Below are 16,051 nucleotides of genomic sequence, written 5' to 3'. Positions count from 1 at the left end.
GTTTCTATTTACCCATTTAATGCTCCTGTTCCCTTTAGATTTGTTTTAGAGTCTTTTATATATATATTGAACCGGTAGGAACACACCTCTGATACAATTCTGTTTTAATACATAACATAATTTTTTATATCTTATACCTGCTTGACAAATACCCAGTGTAACTGCCAACCAAGTAACTTCCCAAGTTGTCTCTCTAAAGCCCCAAGGGTGACAGAGCACTCAACTACCACCCAGAAACCGCTCTCAGCTTTTCGACAGTTGGCTCCAACACACTCTGAATTCATCCATCCTTTCTCTGTGGACGAAATCTACGCAGCCCTCAGCAGTCTGAAGTCCAGCAAAGCACCTTGATGGCATCCACTCTGAATTTCTAATTTATTCTGGGAGACTAACAAGGAATTGGCTTGGCAGATTATTTTCAAACATACTTTCTAACAGACGCCTCCACCGGAATTCAAAAAAGCCAAAGTAATATCACTTCTGAAACCTGGCAAGAGTTGAAAGCTACTGTTCCATTGCCCTTCTGAGTTCTTGTTACAAATTTCTGGAGAAACTTATCATAAACAGAATTGGACCCACAATAGATACATTTCTGCCCAAGGAACAAGCCAGCTTTCATCATAATCACAATTGTGTTGAACAGGTGCAAAGCCTAACAGGGCATATTGAGACTGACTTCCAGTGAGGGTTAAAAACCACAGCTGTGTTCATCGACCTTACTGCAACCTACGTTACCTTGTGGAAGAAGTTTTACAAACTGAGTCACATCTTTTCCTGTAAAATCCTCTTTCACCTAATAAACAACATGCTCAGCAATAGATCCTTTTAGATCATTAAGAGGGACAATGTTAGCAAGTTAAGAATACTCAATAACGGCCTTCCACAAGGTCTGTACTGGCACCCACACTGTTCAATCTTTATATCTCAGATAGGCCAGCTACAGGGGATGTAAATTTGGATATGCAGATGACCTGGTCCTAGCAGCACAAGATAAACACTTGGAAGTTTTGGAGTGCCTCATCTCTGAGGCCCTGAAGTCAGTGGGAAAATTCTTTGCTGACTGGAGACTCATACCCAGTGTCAGCAAAATGGTGACCACCTGTTTCCATCTCAACAACAAACTCACAAATGCCATTCTGAAAGCATGACTGAATAACAACTTACTATCAGACTCTTTCCTATAAGAAACACCTAAAGAGCATGTCCACTAAAATCAATACCAGGACCAACTTACTCCATAAACTAAGAAGATCAAGATGGGGAACCTCTGCCTCTACTCTCAGAATATCAGCACAAGGGTTGGTCTACTCCCCAGCTGAATACTGTGCCCCTGTTTGATTAATAGCTAGCAAGATCAATGCTAAGACCAAATGATACAATGCGGATCATAAGCAGTTGCATAAAATCTACTCCTACTTGCTGGTTCCCCATCTTGAGCCACATTGCACCACCTGCCTCTACAAAGGCAGGAAGCCTTAGTGAAGGAGTACAAGAAAACGTTGAGATACCCACTTTTTCCTGTGCACACTGATCTTCCTCATCTATCAATTGGCAGGCTTAAATCCAGGAAGCCCTCTCTGGAACTCACTCAATAGCTGTCTAACAACTTTGACATCAACACACAGTGGAAAGCCAAATGGGCTGCTGAACACCCAGAGACAGGCAGCTTCATAGATGACCCTACACAAAAAGTGCCAGGTTTTGACCTTACTCACCAGCATTTGTCAACTCTAAACAGAATCCATGCCCAACATGGTTTCTGCCAGGATTCATTGTTTAAGTAGGGTCTTGTCTCTACCCCTCAGTTTGACTGTAGTGCTCCTCAACAAAATATCTATCACATTGTGTCCGAATGTCTATCAAGAGCTTACACCAGCCCAATGTCTGGTTTTTTTCAACATAGACCACCCTGTCTCTGAATGGCTGAGTGGACTGGACATTAAGATTTGAACCACTTTAAGTCCATGTATTTGCCTTATACTAAATAAATGTATGCTATAGTTTTTAAAATATTTTTAAGACTCTGATATCTTCTATACTTTTTAATTGACTGTATCCCACCCTCCTTATGCTAGTCTATAACCATGATAAAAGATTGATTTGAAAATTCATTTCCTTTAAGTGATGTGGGGGGACAAATTGCATTGAACTACATGCATTCTGACAATGTCTGTTCAGAGAAAAACTGCATCCATGCTCTTTTCTTAGGTATTCTCTATGTAATAATAATAAAAAAAGGTTAGTGGAAAACATTAAGGCTGAATGTTGATAAGAAAAAATTATATGGAAGTTTGTGTATTACTTATATCTCCTCATGTTCATCAGCCAATTTTATGTCAAGCTAAGCTGGGATGAAATGAAGATGGTGAGATCTGGCTAATGTGAAAGATTTCATTCTGATTATTTGTTTGAGGTTAATTCACATGTAATTTTTAGATCTCATAAGTCCTTTTAGTCCTAAGTCAACCATTGTATAGAGAAAGTTTGGCTATGTTTTCTATGGCTCACTCCCAGATTTTTTAAACTTGAATAAAGTAATTTAGGAACAAGAAAGTGGGAGGTGAGGATACTTGAGAACCCAAAACATGTTTTCTGTTGATATGGTCTTAGCTGTATGTACACAGAAATGAGTTTTTATATGTTTATTACTAAGTACTGTGCAGGCTTTCTGTATACATTTTTTGGGTAATGCAACCATATAAGATTTTTGCCAATAAAAATAGGAGATGCAAACTTCACATGTGCAGAAACCTAAAATATCCAAACTTTTCCATAAAGACATCCCATACAAAGGCTTCTGTCTTGACATGAAATAATATGGTACAACATCAGAGCATGTCAATATGTTACCAATAATTAGCAATTATTTTAATTGTTGCCAAAATGCTTTTAACAGTTTATGAACATTAAACATATTTTAAATGTATATTAAAGGTTAAAAGAACACATTAATCTACAGTTTACTTAGCTATATTTATTGAATTGGCAGCAATTAGCTGTGCTCACATGCTAAGCTTTAAACCATAATTTACAAACCACAAAGGCTGATTTTACACAACATTCTTAAATCAAAAGTAGAGAACTTACATTATGACTTAATATAATATTTAAACCCAGTCGTAATTTCTTTCAGGAACAAAGGCAAGTAAGTATGGTCTAGTTCTTAAAGTGCTTGAATCCACGTTCAAGCTTACCACTGGAAACTCATTCAATAACTTTGGACCATACTCCTTAGCCCACAACACTTTTATGCCCCTCAGACAGGGTTCGCAATTTGGGAGTCCTCCTGGACCCACAGCTGACCTTAGAACATCATTTGTCGGCTGTGACCAGGGGGGCATTTGCCAGGTTCGCCTGGTGCACCAATTGCGTCCCTACCTGAACCGGAGGCACTCGCACAGTCACTCATACCCTCGTGATCTCAAGACTGTACTACTGCAATGCGCTCTACATGGGGCAGCCCTTGAAGAGCATTCGGAGACTTCAGCTCGTCCAGAATGCAGCCGCGCTAGCGATTGTGGGTGCAGCTCGGTACACCCACGTTACACCTATCCTCCGCGAGCTGCACTGGTTACCGATTGGTCTCCAGATATGCTTCAAGGTGCTAGTCGTCACTTATAAAGCCCTTCATGGTATTGGACCTGGGTACTTGAGAGACCGCCTGCTGCCAATTACCTCCCAAAGACCCATTAGATCACACAGGATTGGCCTCCTCGAGTTCCGTCTACCAGCCAATGCCATCTGGCTACTACCCGGGGGAGGGCCTTCTCTGTGGCAGCGCCGGCCCTTTGGAACGAACTCCCTGCCGAGATTCGGACCCTCACCTCTCTCCAGGCCTTCCAAAAAGCTGTTAAAACCTGGCTGTGTCGGCAGGCCTGGGGTTGATGAGTTCCCTTCCCCTCTCGATTGTGTGTCTGTTGGTTATTTTAAATACTTGTATTTGTAGTTCTAGTGTTTCCCTTCCCCTCTTGGGTTTGTGAGCTGCCCTGAGTCCCGCTGGAAATAGGGCAGCATATAAATAAAACGAAACCTGAAACCTGAAACACCCACATAACTCCTGGAGAAAAGACAACACAATTCATCCTACACCAGTTAGGTAAGAATGTCCCGGAACAATAAGACATTTAAGCTAATTTATCATTTGTTACATTCAGTATGAAACCAAGTGTGGTTCTGGTTGTGGATGTAGTGGTTAAATGCTAAACTGGAGCTAGGAAACCCTGTTTCTAGTCTTCCCTTAGACATGGAAGCAGGCTGAAGGATTTTGCCTAGTCATCCTGTTTCAGCATGGGAAGTTGAAACATCTCAGTCTACCCAACGGAGACAAGAGCAGTGTGGTAGATTTGGTTTTCCAACCTTCAGTGAATGAGGCCTTCAATGAATGAGGAATTCTTTATTGGCCAAATGTGATTGGATACACAAGGAATTTGTCCGTGGCGCATAAGCTCTCAGTGTATATACAAGCAACAAGTGATAAATCACAATTATAATCATAAAATACAATCATCATAAATTATAAGATGCAACACTCAGTTATAGTCATAGTGTACTAAACAATCAACATAAATCATAATAGGATACTTAATAAAAACAATCAACATAAATCATAAGATTCAAGCAACAAAGTTACAGTCCTGAGAAGCTAAGGAAGTAAGTAATAGGAAAGATGAGAAGGATCATAGCAATACAGCCCTAAAAGATGGTTTGACATCCCAGGGGCATAAGACAGTGTAGTGGGAATTGGTTATTTAACAAAGTGAGAGCATGGGGAGGGGGTGGAAACTGTCTTTATATTTAGTTGTTTTGGCCTGCAATGCCCTGTAGCATTGTCTTCAGGGGAAAAATTGAAACAAATTATGTCCAGGATGTGTGGGGTTTGTAGATAATTTTCATAGTCCTCTTTCTAGCTCGTGCAGTTTGCAGGTACACCCATCACCACTTTCACTATGACTTGCTTCTGGTCATCCTCTCCTTCTCTTTCCTTTCTCCTTTATCAGCACTAGAGCCTTTTTTAGATGTGCCTTCACATTTGTATCTTTTTGGTATTAGATATGTTGCTTTTGCAGTTGAAAGCTTACTGTAAAAATAGTGAATGGTTGTCTGAAAATGTAAAGCTTGCCTGTCTGCATATGTACCAAATTTAATGCCATTCTTGTTCTTCAGATTGAAATGAATCACAAGTTTTTATATTACGCTGAACATAGTACTGCAGGACTTTATAGCTTGCAATCCTCTATGCATATCAGGACTGAAACTAGCAAAATATATTTCAGGGTAATTATTCCAAAAAATCCAAAGTCTATGCAGGCCAATCTTATTCATGTCAATTCAGAGTTCAGTGCTCCAGGTAAATGAGCTGAGGGTTAATTAATGAAAAGATTCGAGTAAAGGGAAAGAAAGCAAGGAATTGTTCTAGCTCAAGATGAGAAATGCTTAAGACCACTACTTACAAACACTTGTCAGTTACCATGGATATTAGAGCTAATAAGTACGAATTGGGTGAAAATATTGCCATAAAGAACACTACAGTGTGGAATTTCAGCCACATCATTTGATTACGTTATTTTCCCTTTTCTACTTTCTCATTTTGCAACATAACTAGCAACCTGGTATTTTGCATTTCTTTTTAAATTAGGAGATGTGTGCCAGTAGTGTGTTTGGCCACAATTAAACAAAAGTGACATCCTCCCCCACTGTAGACTAATGGTTTCTTAAACATCAGAAGTGCTTCTCATGGGTTTGTTCAAAATCATACCTATATCAATTGATGAGATGCCCTTTGCTACAGGAAAACCAGTATTTAAAGCACTTCACATGGTGCACAAAAAATAAAAGGAATGTTTGGATGTGATTGAAATTTTTTGGGGCAGGGGACAATTACTATTTCCTTCCCCATCAATGAAACACTCTTTTAAAATCCCTGCTATAGTGTTCAGGTCAGTAGTGGCTTGGAACCACTGGTAGAATTCAAAAAATTTTTTACTACTGGTTCTGTGGGTGTGGCTTGGTGGGCGTGGCAGGGGAAGGATAGTGTAAAATCTCCATTCCCTCCCCACTCCAGGGGAAAGTTACTTCAAAATCCCCATTTCCTCCCAATCAGCTGGGACTCAGGAGGCAGATAATAGATGGGGGTGGAGAGGTGTCAGAGGTGGTATTTACCAGTTCTCCGAACTACTCAAAGTTTCCGCTACCATTTCTCCAGAACTGGTCAGAACCTTCTGAATCCCATCTCTGCTTGGAACAAGAAGCCTAATAGATCTTAATTTGCTGTTTTGCCCAAGATTCAGGTATTTTTTCTAGCCCTGTGAGAATTTGGGTGGGATGAATCAGGCAGAAGCTGTACTCAGAAATAATGAGCAGCTGTTTGTTCTTTGATCTTCCCGGTGTTGATTCTTGATCAGATGGTACAGTTGCTGCCAAAGCAGTCTACAATTTGGGGGCAGTTCTAGACTCATAATTACTGATAGTGGATGGATATGGATAAGTGGATAGATCGTCTTTGTCCAGCTGATGCATTAGTTATAGCTTTACCTGATCATGAGAATCTCGCAATCTTATGACTTTCCCACCAGTGTAGATTACTGCCATGTTGTGTTATACATGAGGCTGCTTTGAAGGCCATGCAGAAGTTCCATTTGGTCCAGTATTTGAGAGCTGGCTGCTGACTGGCACACATCCATGCACCAGGCCCTGCATTGGCTCTGTAACTATTTGATTCTAGTTGTACTTCAAAGTGTTGTTTTTAAGTATGAAATCATTACATCTCTTGGCACTGGGTTTGCTAGACTAATGATTTTAACCCACTCAATCAATAAAGTGAGGATAGGGATTCCTTCACTTTGAAATTGCTTCTCTCTGGGAATATGAACTTTTTGGGGAAACCTTTGTCACATGAGCTAACATTATAGGTTACATTAATCTGCTACTATGTATGTAAGATTTCTTATACTATTTGGTTTTGTTATACAAATATGTGTAGTTTGTATTGATGTATGTTGCAAACTTCTTAGAATCTGACTGCAGCAAAAATAAAATACGAGGATCTGAACATAATATAAATATTTACAAGCAGAGTAGATGCTCAGCCGCTGTGTGATTCCTCATCCCAGTTTCTTACCCAAGTGAATTTATTTACATTTCAGCAAAGTTTTGGTGGGGGGGGGGGAGTTCCCAAGTTTGCTTGTATTTTTCTCTTGTGAAAAAAGAGGAATTTTGGCAATACAATATAAATAGTCGTATTGACAGCATAAATCATAGAATTAAATGGTCTGTCAAGTTAAAAGTCCATATTAAGTGTGGGGAAAATGTCAGGGTAAGGTAGTATACAACAGTGAATTTACCAACAATGGAGCTTGTGCTTTAGAATTACCTTGACCTATTACTGAATGTGTAATTTATTTTGTTTTAAATCTGATCAGAGTGAGGTCATTCTGACCTAGTCAGGATTTCATTTTCCATTCACTATTTATGGTAGGTTGTTTAACTAAAGCAGTTATAACAATCTCTTTCCAAATCTCTAAAAGACATGGAGTTAGGAGATAATATGCAAATGCAGGTTGCCTCTGACCCAGTTTACTTGTATGGAATGCTACGACCTTTTAAAGAATGTGTTGCTTTATGCCTGCATGTGCTGGCTGGATTCTTTACTTGTTCTATTCAATAGATCCAATAGACTTCAAGTGCAGAACATGAATATATGAACAGACTTTGATATCAGAGTCTGCTTAAAAGATCTTAAGATTAAGTTGGATTATAGCAGGAACAGTAACATGATTTAATGTTAGGGACAGAGATTAAAATATATTTGGAATTATAAATGCTGTAAATATTGGAAGGCATTTCTGTGTATTTTTTCTTTTCTATTTTTCTTTAATTTTTATTTTATTGAAGTTTAGTAGTAGTATCTTAATTATTTTACTATGCAAATAACAACTCATTCCATGTCTGCACTTTTAATTCACACCCAGTTTTTAAGCTGTTTGCAGTATTTATAATATTTTAGATATTCCTTGAGCACTTAGAACATACTTTGGATGTAGTGTTACTGACAGGATAGAGGTGAAACTGAAATCTGCAATTTCACAGGTTCTTACATTTGGTATTCAAGAGCATGCAAATATGAAACAAACTCAAGCAAATATAAAAGAAATTGGTTTTAAAACTGCCTTAAGAGCTTTCCAAATGGACTACATTACAGTAGGAAAAGGAATAAAGTTTGTCTCAGCATTAACTGGCATTAATTGGCACTACTCAACAAAGTTTTATTATGAACTTGCCACTTGCCTTTCTCAAAAATATTATCCAGTTCCTTGTTTATTTGAATTTAGAAGGTTAGGGATTGTGCTTTAGTTTATACAACATTTATGAAAGCACTGCTCTTTTAAATAGGCTGAAGCAGAGGTCACATAAGTAATCACTTCTGGGAAGAAATAGAAGCAAATGAAATCAGGAAATATTCATTTTTTCCATTTACATGTCACTTACTAACATGGCACAAAACATACTTTCCTCAGTGTTTTATGAAACAGCATTGGTGAGTCTAAAATATATTTCATCGACACACATTGATTTTACAAATCAAGCAAACCACTTTAGGAAAAATATGCACGAAGCATCTAAAACAATTAGCATGTACAAGTTAGATTTACATTTTTAGTGATAGTTCTCTTTTTAGAATTCTCCAATTCAAAGAAATTCAACATTTACCACCATGTGAAATGCAGATTCAACCCAAGTGTTAAGACATTTTGGAATGTAAGAAAAACCCACAGCCTTTCAAAAAAATTGTCCCTGTTCTCCCCACATTGGGCTACAGTATTAGAAAGCATGTCAAAAAGATCCTATTGGTTTACATATTGTATAATGTACATTTTATTAGGATGATTAGATCTGCTTTACACATAAATATCACAGACTGCAGTCCCACACAAGAGACTGCAACAGTAATTCTCCTGGAATGTTATTTCAATTGTATGGGCCCAAAATTACACAGGTAGCTTTTCTTCCCATTTCTAGGCTTAACCCCTATAGCAAACTGACATACATTGTTTGCTTAATTTTAAATAAGCACCAGGGTTACGACTGGATGAACCCCACCGCCCCAGATGAAGCCCCTTGTTGGTACAATGAGTACACGGAGCAATGCTGTAAACCGATCCCCAAAACAAGCCCTGCTGACTTCAGTAACGCTTATTCTACGAAAAAGGAATGCAACTGCAGAAATCAGTCCTGGGAGGATTGAGGTTGGGAGCGCATCGCGTTGAATTTACACCTGTATACGAGGCAGGGAACCAACTTGATTCTCCCCCTTTCGTCCTGGAAGAATCAGGACGCATCGCCCGCGGTCAAGCAGGGAAAGCGGCCGGATTAGGACTTTGCAATGCTAATATCCCAGGTTGGCGCAAAAGAGCAGCGGGATAAGCTTCTCCTCCAGTTCTTCATTTCCTCCCACAGAGATACGTTTTCCCTGACCTCCCCCCCCCGGTCGTTTTCTCAATGGACTTTCCACACATCCCCACGGCCGCTGAGGATTTCGCGCGCTCTTTCTCTCGTGCAGCGAACACGGCGGATCCCCGGAGAATGCAAGAACTGGGGAGACGCCACACCGCGTCACCGCCGTCCGCTTCCCCCAGGCAGCGGGAGACGGCTTCCCCTCCCCTCTACCTTCCCCCCCCCCCAAACCCGCCCACTTTCTTTTTAACAGCCGCCTTTTTCTTTGGCGACTCTCAGGTTACTTGGCTGAGGGCGCGCTCCGATCGCCAGCCTGTTTTTGTTTCCCTCGCGCTCTCCCTCCGTCCTCCTCTACCCCCCCCCCAAACTCCGCCTGGCCTCCGGAGCCACCCAGCGCCGGCGATTGGGCAGCCGCGTCTTGACACAACGCCGCGCCGAGAGGGTCGAGGACGTGTTTCAACAGATGGTCGGGGTTAGCGTGTCATCTCGTTCGAGTGGGGATTAGGGGAGCCGAGGGCTGCCGACCCGGAGCTGTGTGGTCTCCTCTTCCCAACTTCATCAGCCAAGGTGCCTTTTTGTTTTCCGTCGCTTGGGGGTGAGGGGGTGAAGAGCGGGGCGCGAAAGAGGGCGCCTTTCCGCCCCCCCCCCTCGTCCACAGCAACAGAGGCTCTGCAGGTAAAGGGGCGCAGAGCGAGTCCCCCCATTTCGTTCTCCTTCCCGTGCCTCTTTCCACCCCCACCCCCCACTCCTGTTTGAATGGGACGCGCGCGTGGTCCACTTGTCAAACGCCGCCTCAGTGCCGCCGATGTGGAGCTAACAGATGAGGTTGGGCTGCCTGAGGTGCCTGCCTATCCCCGCAGACCAAACGCGCTCCGCGACGCGGCTCGAGGTCAGGCCAGGGAAGGTGTCTATTAAGAAGGCTCTGGCGCCCGCGGGCAGGAGTGGGCGACGCGTGTCTCCCGCGTGCGCACGCTCCCCGGTTTCTCTCTCTTTTCTCTCTTTTTCTTTCATATCTCTATTTTCTCTTTCTCTCTCCTCTCTCTCTTTCCTCTCTTTCCCCTTTCCCCCCCCCCCCCTCTCTCTCTCTCTCTCTCTCTCTCGGTTTTTCCTGTCTCTCTCATCCCCCTGTCTCTCGCTCGCTCGCTCGCTCATCTCTCTGTTTCTGTCTCTCTCTTCTCTCTCTGCTCCTTTTCTGAGCTTTCTGATGCGGGGGGGAAAAGTTCACTTCACCCCTTTTCTGGGGTGTGATAGGTTCTGACTGCGTGCGCGCAGTTTTCTAAAACGAATTATCCCCCAGTCATCACGTTTCTCCGGGAAAGGACCCTTTTTGGAGAGAGGGTAATTTATAAAGGCTGTTGAAATTGGCAATAGAGCAGCGCGCGTTTCTTCTTTGACTTTGGGGGATAGTAAGAGTGTTTTCTTCACCATAAGAAAAAAAAAGAGGGCTGGGCTGGTGGAAGGGATGCCGGGGTCTTGGCAGAGCTTCCGCGTGGATTTTCCAGTAAGGAGAAGGAGAGGTTAAAGGCAGCAACCGCCCCGCAGTGTGGAGAAGTTTCTCAGGCAGCTGCCACACAGCAGTGGGATGTAATTAATATAAAGGTCTGTGAAAGTTTAAGCCAGCATCATCATAACGGTCATTAAAACCTAGCTGTATTTATAGATTCTAAGCAATTTAGCTGAAGTATTAATTAAACTTGAAAGTTTTTTTTTTAATGTGGCGATTAAAGAAGAAGCAGAAACCCTTACTGGGCATGGTTACCCGAACTTCCACTAGATTTCTTGTGATGCAATGGTTTCTCTTAAGGTATTCTAATATCTCATTAAACAGGCAGTTGCAGAGGAGGCAAGAGGTGAAGGGAGCTTAAGTAGAATTCTCAGGATGCTAATTGGACAGGTTAGAATTAGGGTAGGTATTCATGTAGATAATGCAAAAGTCCATGTACCTATTAATGTGTTGCTAAATGATAATTTCCAAAAAAGATGAATGTATATAATTCCTGCATTTTCCCATGAGTACAGAAGAAAGCACATCACCTCTCTCTGCCTTTTTAGCTTGAATTTCCTGGGCATGAAATGCTAACCTTTGTATACTTTCTGAAAAATTATTTAGGCAGCTAGATTATGGGATATGGGTCTGTTGAATGTTCTATGATTCTGGCATTTGACCAAACATCAAAGAATCTGTACAGCAGCTTGAAGGTGAAACTTGATATATCAGCCTCCCCTTCCAAATATATTTGTTGGCTTTCATTTTTGATGCATGCCATTGGAAGAAAATATCCTCAAAAACAACTTCTCCAGAAGTATGTGTCTGTGTTTGTATCAGAAATTGCTAATTAGTTGAGTTAAATGACTAATATGAAGTAGTTAGTTTTCCATTCCACTCAAAGATGTGATGTAAACTTTCCTAGATACTAGCACTGACAAGAAGAACATATGTAAATGTGTGGCATCCATGAGAGATATACAGAATCATAGTAAATTGTTTCCAAACAGCCTGAATTTGGTGAAAATTTAGAATTTGATAACCATACTGTCAAAACAAGGGCAGGAATGTTAAGATTACCAGCCTGAAGTTTGTGCATTGATGCAGTGTAACTGCTTCTTGTTTTCTAGCTGAATTCCAGACGTCTGAAGTTTATAACCTGATCTTGTGTCATATATTTCAAAGGTAAGTCTTTTACTGCATGTGCTAAAGTGGTTTTTTTTAAAAAAACATTCTGTTGGAAAAAAGTGCTTGTTTGGGTTACACAAAAGACTAGGCTAAAACATGACAGCCTTGCTGATCAGTGTGGCTAGTTATGAGTCACTGTCTTCTGCCGTTAATTCATCAGTAATAGTTAACTAAAGGCTAGCATATTGTGCAAACAAAATTTAAGCCAGAATCCACACCTTACAGTTCATCATGTGATAGCAAGGTTGGCACAATGCATAAAGTTCAAACTTAGAAAAACCCACCATGGCATAACAGAGTATGCAAATTTAAGCAGTATAAGTGATGAGATTTCAACTGATGCTAAATGTGCCAATCATTGCAGCCTTATAATATTCTTTGCAAATTCTAAAAAACCTGGGTGTTGGATAAGACACAGTAGAAGAAATAGGATGTGAAACCATGTTTTTACATCACTGACCCGATGGGGCTTCTTTAAAAGAGTGGGGGAGGGGAAATGCCCTTAAGGTAGTCCAGCTCTTTGTCAAGATGTAATCTAGGGTTCCAGATGGTAAATGTTCAAAGGAATATTTATGGCTACTGCTGCATACCTCTGGTTGACATTTGGTTCCTTCCTGACAGCATTTATACTGGGCACAAACACATGAAGTTCCCATTAGTAACTTAACAGCTGTAAAACTATTCAGAGAGCTTAAAAGATGCTGCAATACTACATTGAAGAATAAGGAAAAATATTCTCAACTGCTAGAGAAAACCACTTGTGGCTGGCAAAGCTGCCAGTTATGCAAAAAGACCTTCCAATTTCAATTGCCTTTTCTCTGTTTTGAAGCATGATCCTTTTTAAAATGAAAAGTCACATATACCAGATGAGTCAAAAGCTTTTATGCTGAATGGCTAATCTGCCAAATTTGAAGAAGAAAAGTGTCAAAACACTGGTAAACCTATTAAATGGTAGATGAGTTTTACGGTAGATGAGTTAAGAATACAGGAAATTGCCTTATACTGGCTGGGTTTACATAACCTGCTCAGATAAAATGTAGTTTGTGGCCAAACATGTTGGTTGAACTGTGGTGTAACCCTGACCAATAGTGGTTTACTTAATAAACCATGGCATAGTATATTGGAGGCTTAGCACAGACTCAGTGTTGGCATGTTTTAGAGTGGATTTTTTTCCTACTTCTATCTGGAGATGCCAAACTATTGGCATGACTACTGAGCTGTTCCCCCCTCCCCAGGTTAATAGGAAGCTTAAACTTAATCAAATAATAGCCATCTGGCTATGAAAAGTAAAAGTTATCCAGACTTTATGAGGTTTTCTTTCCTCCTCAACACTAAATAGAAATAGCTGACACTGGTCCTATGAAGATAAGTTTCTTGGGCTAAGGAATGATGGGATATGAATGATGGGATAGGAGTGATCACAGGCATGTCTGGGAAGAGTTGAATTGAAGTAAAACAATCTGATGTGCTTTTTATATGCTTGCTTAGGATTTATAGTCTAGCACGCGTGCACACACACATACACACACACACACACACGTGATTAGATTCAGAAATATAATTTAATTGAACCAAATAGTAGTAGTTGCTTTAACCCAGCTCATTTGTCCTTCCCTCCCTCTCCCACCTTAATGTCAGGCAAATGGCAAATGCAGTAACTTCTTTGAGGAACAAGGTACTTTACTTTGATGTATATTTACATAATTGTGTATTAGTTTATTACTTGGCATTTTGCCTTTTGGCACTTCACTGTCAAGGTAGATGAGAGTGCTCTACTCATCATATGTTGCTTGATACTTTTGTGATTTGAGCTTTCTATTAGCTGATGCACTATGTAATTGCTGAATAATCTATACAAGTATATGCACTTTTAAAACATTTTTTAAATGTGCTGAACCAGTGATACAAACATGTCACCTCATCTTGCCAAGTGTCTGCCCCAGAGAACTTGAAAAGAAATTACTGGCTCCTTTGAAATAACAGCAAATATTGGGAGAATAATTATATCAAATGATGGTTTTCACTCAGAGTAGGAATCAATGAAAAGAGATCATGAAATACATTGAAATGTAGTGGCTTAGTATTTTCAAATATGGAAAGAATTATAAACCAAAACTCTCAAAGGAAGTTAGTCAACCATGGGAATAATGATTTTTGAATCTTTTTCAAATACTGTTCTAAGTCTTCAATTACAAAGGATTTTAAAGACATTATTATCAATGTTTTGAAACTTGTATAGTCACAATCAAATAATTGTCTAGGCAGATTTTGCTTTCTTATGTTATTACTGGGTGGTAAATGGATGTGTTGGTTGTTGTCCAGTTATGTGCTTTTACTAATAAAACTAGGCAAGTTGATTTCAGCTCCCATCTGCTCTCAGAATCTGCAGATATTCTTTCATCTTTCTAGAATAGATTTTGACAATGTGAAGTGTTAGTTAGATTAAAAATCCATCATGCTCATGCAAGTCTGCTTGTATGATACTGGATCCTGTTATATTATTACCATATTAAACTGGATTATTTGTTCTGATTTCTCATGGTTTGGAAAATAAAAGGATGACTTCTTGATATCCAAGGATTTATCCTTGGATTTACTGCATACTATTCTGTAAGAGCTAGCTTTGTTCTCTGACTATCGTAGAAGCAATGTCATCATTTTTGATGTTTAGTCAAAATGCTATAAGCAGGTTAAAGAAATCCAAGAAGATAGGATAGTATTGGTATTCAAGGTAGGTCAAAATACCTGCATTTGCTGACCTTTGTTCATAATGTGCTGTTTAATCCTCTTGTTGTAATGGAGGAAAATATAACAGCAATAATCTACAGACTAGCTTTTTTCACCTATATTAGAACAGCAACACTTAAAATTGTCAAGCATTTATGCTCTCTCCGTCTGTCTCTGTCTCTCTGTCTGTCTGTCTTTCTCTCTATCTCTCTGTCTCTCTCTCTCTCTGTCTCTCTCTCTGTCTGTCTCTCTCTCTCTCTCTCTCTCTCTCTCACACACACACACACACACACACAACTACATGGGCATGGTTGCTGAAAAAGGCGCTTATGATGGGGTTGAAAACATTTCACTAATGTTATACTTTAATAGTTGAAACTGATTTAAGCTTAAACCCACATGAAAGAGATGTTTTGAGATTTGGATCCAATATCTGGCCTATTCATTGTGGGCATGATTTTTAATAAGCTTACTGATGTTAAGCAGTCACCTGCATTTTCCCCTCCTTTCCTTTAATTACGGTACAAAATCAGTTCAAAGCCTTCACAGCCCAGTATTATAAATTGATTGTATTGAGAAACTGTTTTTGATTGGTAAAAGCATTAATACTTCATATCTCAACAGTAACTTCTTTTACAATACTCTGCCTACTAACAAGAAACCACTGTGCTTTATAAGTGCTTCCTAAGAGTAAAAGTGGTTCAACAGTAGTTTTTCCATTTACCAATGATAAATGAGGTGATGAACTGCCATTCATTGGAGATACATTCAAGCAAATGCTGACAACTTTCAAGGATCTTTAATTTGGATGTCTGAAAATAGCAGGGAGGTTGGACTCGACATGATCCTTTCTTATTTTGTGTGAGGAAATAGAGAATCTCTTTTCTTTTCTTTTCTTTAGTATGTTTCTATGAGATCGAGATTTATTAAAACTGTCCAGCTAAGCGTTACCAATTAAGAATTGTAAACCACATTTATGGCCTACTTGTAGACATGAACCACCTGACCCACACTTGCAGAGTTCAAGCTAACTATTTTATTATGTTCTGCTTATAATACAGGAATTTCCCTGATCTAGCAGCCTCTTGAGAACAATTAGATAAGGCTTCCAGGAACGTGTGTGTTTGTGTGTGTGACCTTTTGTAGTTGTGTAGTGTCTCCACGATAACTGTGTGCTTGATCCTTCTTCTGTGCCAGACT

General features: G+C 40.0%; 1 protein-coding gene across 3 annotated transcripts in view; it reads left to right on the top strand.

The window, feature by feature from the left end:
• Positions 1 to 9,895: 9,895 nt before the first annotated feature.
• The window catches only part of SULF1 (sulfatase 1), a 102,722-nt gene continuing 96,566 nt past the window's right edge, over positions 9,896 to 16,051 (top strand). For 2 of the 3 annotated variants that reach the window (XM_087706964.1, XM_087706966.1), the window contains exons 1-2: positions 9,896 to 10,017; positions 12,067 to 12,121. The gene's annotated coding sequence lies outside the window, so the exon portion shown is untranslated. Of the gene's footprint in view, positions 10,126 to 12,066; positions 12,122 to 16,051 lie in introns of all 3 variants that reach the window. The other variant, XM_087706965.1, reaches the window with a different exon arrangement.

Source organism: Thamnophis sirtalis, unplaced genomic scaffold (genome assembly GCF_051295495.1).
Source record: "Thamnophis sirtalis isolate CommonGarterSnake01/CBP01778 unplaced genomic scaffold, rThaSir2_p1.2 scaffold_2, whole genome shotgun sequence".
NCBI lineage: Eukaryota > Metazoa > Chordata > Lepidosauria > Squamata > Natricidae > Thamnophis > Thamnophis sirtalis.
Note: the sequence above shows the minus strand (reverse complement) of the source record. Positions and strands in the feature narration are given on the sequence as shown.